Source organism: Rhagoletis zephyria, unplaced genomic scaffold (genome assembly GCF_001687245.7).
Source record: "Rhagoletis zephyria isolate East Lansing unplaced genomic scaffold, Rhagoletis_zephyria_1.1 Rzeph_scaffold_09677, whole genome shotgun sequence".
Lineage (NCBI taxonomy): Eukaryota > Metazoa > Arthropoda > Insecta > Diptera > Tephritidae > Rhagoletis > Rhagoletis zephyria.
Genome location: NW_016166755.1, coordinates 5,388 through 12,912, shown reverse-complemented (window position 1 = coordinate 12,912; position 7,525 = coordinate 5,388). Strand labels below are relative to the sequence as shown.

General features: G+C 32.7%; 1 long non-coding RNA gene across 1 annotated transcript; it reads right to left on the bottom strand.

Moving 5' to 3' along the window:
• Positions 1 to 408: 408 nt before the first annotated feature.
• LOC108375950 (uncharacterized) lies at positions 409 to 5,774 on the bottom strand. The gene is made up of 2 exons (XR_001849216.1): positions 5,708 to 5,774; positions 409 to 474 (listed from the first exon to the last, which is right to left on the bottom strand). It is a non-coding gene; the product is annotated as an uncharacterized LOC108375950 (long non-coding RNA).
• Between the last annotated feature and the right edge of the window lie 1,751 nt (positions 5,775 to 7,525).

The window sequence follows — 7,525 nt, the reverse complement described above, 5'->3', positions numbered from 1 at the left end:
AGCAATTTAAAACTTTTTTGTTTGTCTAGAATTTTTAAAATTTCAGTATCTTTTGTTGGAAAGACGAAGTTAATTATTTCATAAAATATAATTTTTTTGTATCCAAACATACATATTGATTTGTGTTTTTTAACTATTTTTATGTATGTTAATATATATTTACATATACTTATACATACATGTAGACTTAAATATTTATGTACATACGTATGAATTTATTTCTAATTCTATTTCTAACTCACCATCAATTTCCGTAGCTTTCCGTTCATAAAATAACATCCAGAGAGCTGCTGACAGTTTTTTTTTTTTTATAATTTTAATAATTTCGTTTTTTTTTTTTGCAAAATGCTTTGTTGTCTGTAGCCTTCGCTAATTTCTATTTTTTTAATTTCTCGATTTTGTTTTTTGTTTTATGGCCACTTTTTTTAAGATACTACACTTATTGGCTTAAAACTGATTAGCCATACATAGCAGCTGTTGTGAAATTGTGAAAAAACAAAATTTTTAATTGGTAACTTCTTTTAGCAAACGAAATTTCAGCATTCGAGAATCCATTGAAAAAAGTAACACACTCGTGCACTCAACGACATGCCAACAACAGCAGCAAACAAACATTTTACAACAGAAAAAAAGTGCAGTGCAGTGCAGCTCTCTCTATCATTGCGTTCGATGCTTGAAAAATACCACAAAAAACCGCACGTCTTTTGCATGCTCTAAAGCATACATTTATAAATATATACTTATATAATTTGCTACTATACTCATATATATACAAATGTATGCAAAGTGTGTAAGAATGTCCATAAATTATATAAATTATTCATGCGACAAGTTTTGCTTTCTTAATTTGTTTGACGGCCATTAGCCGCTAGCTGGCCATTTGAATTATTATTGAACTAAAAACACTGCTTCTCGTATTTTTTTTTTGTTTTGCATGGCACTAGCATTGGCACCACTAGCCGCCACATCGGCAGCAATGGCAGCAGCGGCAGCAACACCACTCCCTGACCACCTTTCAATACATCAGCAGGCGACCATCAACGCTTTTTTTTCCTTTTACTGGTACTTCTATTGTATTTTATTTCTTATTTCAACTTTATTCCTTATTTTAGTTTTATTTCTCCTATTTCTTTTATAGTGATTTTAAGCCGATAATAACGTAAAAAGGTATTGAGGAATGGCATATACACAGAATAGATTTGACATGGCGGCGGTTGTGGTACATAGCGTGGCAGGTAAAGCACAGCAGCAGGCGAATATGGATTATAGCAGAGGGAATGAATAATTCAAAGTGAAAAAATTATGTACATACGTATTTATACAACATTTTTTTGTGTTTGGTTATTCAATTTTTGTGCATTTTGTTGGTATAATAGATCTCAAATTTCTATCAGTTAATACTGAAAATTGAGATTTCGAATTTTGTGGAATTCACCACGACGCTGTATCTCATAGCAAGGAAAGATGAGTGAGTTAGTGCTTCCAAGAAGAAATCGACGTGCAATATTATGCAGATGTCCGTAAATATGTATCGTTAAATGTAGATATGTACATAAATGAGAGCAGCCCGGCTTAGAAATCTTCAAATCAAGAAAACTAAGTAATCAGTAATAATGAAATATATTCGACTTATCCCTCCTAAGTCGTTAGTAATTTCGATTTGAATGATTTCTTTTCAACTGAGCAACGCTTCTAAATTGAAGCTTTCAGGCAAGGCTTTTTTATTTAATACTTAGGGTAATCGCTTTGGAGGCTATGTTAGATCTTCAAATAGGCTTGTTATTCGAAGAGAGTTGAAAAGGTGTATTTCGAGTAGTGGATGATGAATTCAATCGTAGTAGGCGGGTTGGTGCGTGTCTGAGCTCTACTTGAATTTCCACTCATGTATTATTTCGTCAAAACCTTTTTTGAGGACTTTTTAAGCTGTATACTTTTTAGTTTTCCTGATCATTTTGTATACTACTGCGAAAACTAACTACATAAGTACATACTTATATGTTTGTAATAAAAAATAAATAGAAAGCTAAATAAACTTATTATTAACCAATTTTCGATTACACACATTTACAAAACAAAATGTTAGATAAAACCCTAAAGGAAAAATAATTTTGGTTTTTTGAAAAAAATGAAAGGAACTGAGCTTAAGAAAATATGTATTTTTTAGAAAAATTACGTTTTTAAGATTCTATGTCTCAAGATCATAATATAATTTCTCTACAATTTTTGCAACGCCAATTAAGGGTTTTTAAAGAAAAAATGAGTATTATTTCTTAAATCTCTAATACAGTTTTTGAGAAAAACTTAAAAAAAGAAATGAAGTTGTGAAGAGCGCCTTTTTAAATAATTCTTTTGAGAAACCATTTTAGTTTTTAGGAATTTTTTTCCTTCCTGTAAAACATTTTTTTTTTAAGATAAATTTTGTATTAATAATTTTTTGAAACAATTTTTCACCTTTTTTATCTTAATCATCAAAAAAAAAATTAAAATTTTAATTAAAACTTCAATTCTCTTAGATAACATGTAGGAAAAATGTTGTATTGGTTTTCAAAAAATTTAAATTTTTATGAACTAAAATTTAAATGAACTGCAATGAAAAGTATTTAAAAAGAAAACTCATTTTAAAAAATCGTAAAATGTTAACGTTTTTTATCCAATTCTTTTGAGAAACCATTTTATTTTTTAGGAATTTTTTCCTCTCCTGTAAAACATTTTTTTTTGTTAAAGATAAATTTTTATTAATACATTTTTGAAACAATTTTTCCGCAATCAAAAGTATTTTAAAAATAAAACTCATTTTAAAATATCGTAAAATGTTAACGTTTTTTGTCTAAACATTTTCAACACTTCTCATTTTTAAAGGGGATTTAAAAAATAGAACGCAAAAAGATCTTGCCAAGTCAAATTTCGTTAGGAAAAACTGAAGATACAAAAAAAAACCAATTTTGGAAATAATTTTTTCATAGAGCTTTCTTTAATTAACGACGAAATTTTTTATTATTTAGAGAAAAATTTTAGGAAAAAAAGTTTTGAAAACAATTTTGCTATTGCTAATTTCATTACAAATCTTGCAGCTTTTAGGAAGAAATAAACTGGAAAAAAGTATTTTTAGAAAAAATTTATTTTTCAACGATTTTCTTGTTGTATCGCTTTTGTAAATTTCTTCTTAAACTCTAATTTAGTTTTATTCATGACTATGGTAAAACAAAATTTTCTGAATCGATAAAATAGTGGACAATATTATTTTTTGGGTAAATCGGACCATAATTTTTTTGGTTGTAATAAAATATCAAAAAAAAAAATACAATAGTTAGATATTCGTTCATCTCTACAAAACCCAATTTTTTACACAATTTTTTGAAATACTTTTCAAAGAAAAATTTAATTAAAATCATATTTTTGATTTGATAAAACGTCTGCTTGTCATAGAAACAATTTTTAGCAGAACATTTGCGATTAGTTAAATTTTTTTAACTGATTAAACAACATAATTTTATTTTGTTGATTTGATAAAACATTAAAATTTGTATTTTTACTTTTTTTGATTTGATAAAACATATTTAATATATATTTTTTTTTGATTTGATAAAGCTTAAACTTTTTTACTTTACGTAACCTTACTTTACTTGCTTTACATCATAAATTTTTTTGTTTGATTTGATAAAATATTAAAATTTTTATTTTTGGTTCTTTTGATTTGATAAAACAAATTTAAATTTAAAGCTTAAACTTTTTTACTTTACGTAACTTTATTTTACTTTACCTTTTGCCTATGTTTAAAATATCTTCAAAACAAATATTTATGAAATAAATTTCTTGAAACAATTTGAAACAAAAAATTTATAAAGGTAGTTATTTCTGTTAAAATATTACTGGGTTGATTTCTTTATTGTTTTAATTTTTTTTTGTTTTAAAGCTCACCTGAAAATATTTCTGAAAATATAGAAAGCAAAAACCAACAAAGTTTTAGGATTTCAGATTTAAGAAAAAAGTAATTTGTTTCTAAAAAATTAAAAAAAAATTTCTTTAAAATTAAAGTTTCACTAACCAATTTTTATTCAAGTTTTATCTTTCAACCACATTTTTTTCTTAAATTTATTTTAGTAAAATTCTACCTTAAAAAAAAAATTTATAAAAAGTTTAATTTTGCAGAAAAAAATGTCTTAAATTTTTTGAGCGAATTATTATTTTTTAATTAAAATCCTAAAATGGTTTTCTTTAGAACAAAAACTCTAAATATCTATATCATAAAGATTTTTTTAGAATTCTACTAATCGAAGTGTAATCAAAACCATTACAAGTTTTTAACACTCATTAAAGTTTCGACTTAAAGGAAATGAAAACTCTAAAAAGCAGTAAATTAACAACACTCATCACAATTTCGCACATTCACACGGCATCGATTACAGTGCTACATACTTATGTGAATAGACAGAGCAAGTGCAAGTTAGCGGCTGGCCGCCATCCTCCACCTGCAGCCGCACCCACACCCATAACCATAGCAAAAAAGTTTCAGTAACAACGCTGCATGAAGTGGATGAGCTGAGGATTTTCGTGGCTTAAATTGTTGTGCCAATACCAGCACTACATACATACATACATATGTAGGTACATATGTGCTGTGCCAGTTGCCACATATCTACTGCTTGTACCCATACATATGTACATATGTACATGCAAACAAATTTATGTGCATATTTCTACCACATATCGGCCACTTTATTACGGCACTGCATTCGCGCTAAACCGCACCGCCGTTCGCCTGTGTACACTGCCATGCACCACCATGCACTCCTATTGCCTGCTGCCACTTGTCCGATCCCCCCTCGGCGAGTCACTTGCACATTTGCAGCACAACCTCTAATTGCAAAATACTTTATGCCTTTGCATAATTTTTGCTTTTGAACTCTATGCCACTCCTTCGCCTTGTTCTTTGTCTTCTACTTCTACTTCTTCTGGTTCTTATGCTCAATAAGCTTTGCTACTTTACTTTCATGGTATTTGTCTGGATTTATTATTATTTTTTTTTTTTTAGAGTTTTCCTTTTTCCTATTTCTTTGTGCAAAATGGAGTTGCTGCTGTTGAGTGCAATTTTCTATAGTTTTTTTTTTTTTTGAAGAGCGTTGGGCTTAACGCTGAGCCTGGAGTCGAGTCATTTGAATCATTATTTGTATTAAATTTATTTCACAAAGAAAATCCACTACGGTTTATTTGAAATTTGAAAGCGATTTGAATTGTTCAGCGCAAACGAAAGACTCACGAAACGAACGTGCGTTCAAATATTTGCCAAAGGCAAACGCGTACCAACTGCACGTTTACTGCAGCATTCGCTATCGTAAAAATTTCACTTTATACGCGCGCAGACTCTTGCGTTTTTCACAGTTTTTTTTTTTTATATATTTTTTTCAGTTTTTTCTGCTTTATTTTTCGTATCCCTATACGCCGCAATCGGATTAAATCAGTTATTTTTGCTTTGTTCTTTCTTCAACAGATTTATTAATTCTATATATGCACACAGTATCAAATCGGCTTCAAAATATTATAAATTATACACAACGCTGTGCTTAACGAATAGCCCACAGAGTGCCAGTTCACTAAACAAATCAGGTATTTAGAGTCAATGAAGCATTGCAAAATCTCTTAGTTATTTCTTATTTTCATAGCAGTTAGTTATGTAGGTAGCACTAAATATCTTATCCGTTTACTGTACCATACCACACGAAGGCCAAACACACACTAAAACTTGCTTGGGAAAAATCTGAATTACCAACCAAATGGTGAACCAGCAAAGAGACAAGTAGCCGGCCGACAAGCCCAACACCAAAAGTACCAAGCAACGGCGGCGGCAACGACCAAGAAACCACGAAACTCAGCAGCAGTTAGTCAGCCAGCCAGCCAGCCAAGTCAAGTCAAGCCGAAACGAAAAAACGGGCTACAAGGCGCGCGAAAACAAAAACAAAATTGTGCTATGCAGACACACACATACACGCGTACCTGTCCATGTGTCAGCAAGTATGGGTCTGTTGATTTACTTATGGGTTTGTGTGTGTGCAAAGGCACTCTTCTGTTTTCCTACTTTGCTTTCGCCTTCGTCTTTTCGCCTTTCGACTTTAACGAGTGCGAGTTTGAAGTTAGTATAGCCACTTTGTTTGAATTTAAATTTAAAAAAAAAAAAGCAAAATTTGAATGTAGAGTTTTTGTTTGTTAGGGGTTAACTTACGATGTCTGCCACTCTCCTGGAAGCAGAACGGCACTCTTAAGCAAGGATCATACGATTTGTATATTTTAGCAGTAGCACAGTGTGGTATTACCGAGTCGTAAGGCGCGGACGCGGGCCGCCACGAAGTTACGCAAATTTAATGTTTGAAAGAGCAATAATGTCAACGGATTTTATTTCGCTTTTGAAAAGGTAATACTGTCGATTGACTTTATGCGAAATAGTGTCAATTGACCTTATTTCCGTTGATTTTGCTACCTGTCACCGTAGATTTTTATCTGTTTAAATTTAAACATGAGCACGACCCGTACTGGGACTACTGCGGAAGTGGCGTGGAAGAAGACGTCCACCATGTATTCTTTGAGTGCCCTCGATGCAATCGGCAGATGAACCAATTGAAACTACCCGTTGGAGAGGTGTTTACGACACACAGTCAGTAGTCGTCTATACGATGAAAGGAGCCAGTGAATGGGCATTAACCAGCGACACACTCACTTCAACTTTGAAGAACTCAGGACCCTAAAAAAATAGCGACGTATATCCGCGCATTGGAACCAAACCATGATGTTCACCAAACCAAGCCCAGGCGCGGACTTGAACCTAGGCCGTTCCAGCCGTCAGAGCAGTGCGACTTTGAAATCCATGCACCCGTAGAGCAGGTGCTGTGCGGATTGGAGCCTAGGCTGTTTCAACCGCCAAGGTAGTGCGGCATTGAAACTTGTGCTTTGAGAACGCCTATTGAACACGAAATTTACCAATTAAAGCGTAATCACGAACTGGAACCTAGGCCGTTTCAGTCACCTAGACGGTGGGGTCTCGAAAATGTGTGCAATCGAAGCGTAGGCTCGGACTGCAGCGCAGCTTCGAATTTCGTACACACGAGGCTTCGGCGCGATTGGAACCTAGGCCTTCCTAACCGCAAAGGCAACTCTCCGCTTATGTAAGCCTGATCAATGAAATACCAGCGACAAAAAAGCAGCTTTAAGACATGTCATATAAGGTATTTTGTATCTAAGAGTTAAATAAATAGTTTAAAAAAGATCCTGAAAACACCACTCTGTAACGGTCAAATTGTGTGGTCACTGTTTTAGACAAGCTTCGACCATTATTTCGTCAGGGTGCGCTAAATTTCGGTGCTGTCGATGCGTTAAAACATTGAGGATACCGCATGTCCACGATTTCTCGGAGTCGGCTAGGCATTGCAAGAGTGCCGGAAGTGTAGATTCAAGAATAGAGCTCAATACTCCCCATTTTTTTCTCGTCTCTGGAGCCATGACAAGAGTCCAGGCAACACATTTGCTTATCGTGCCT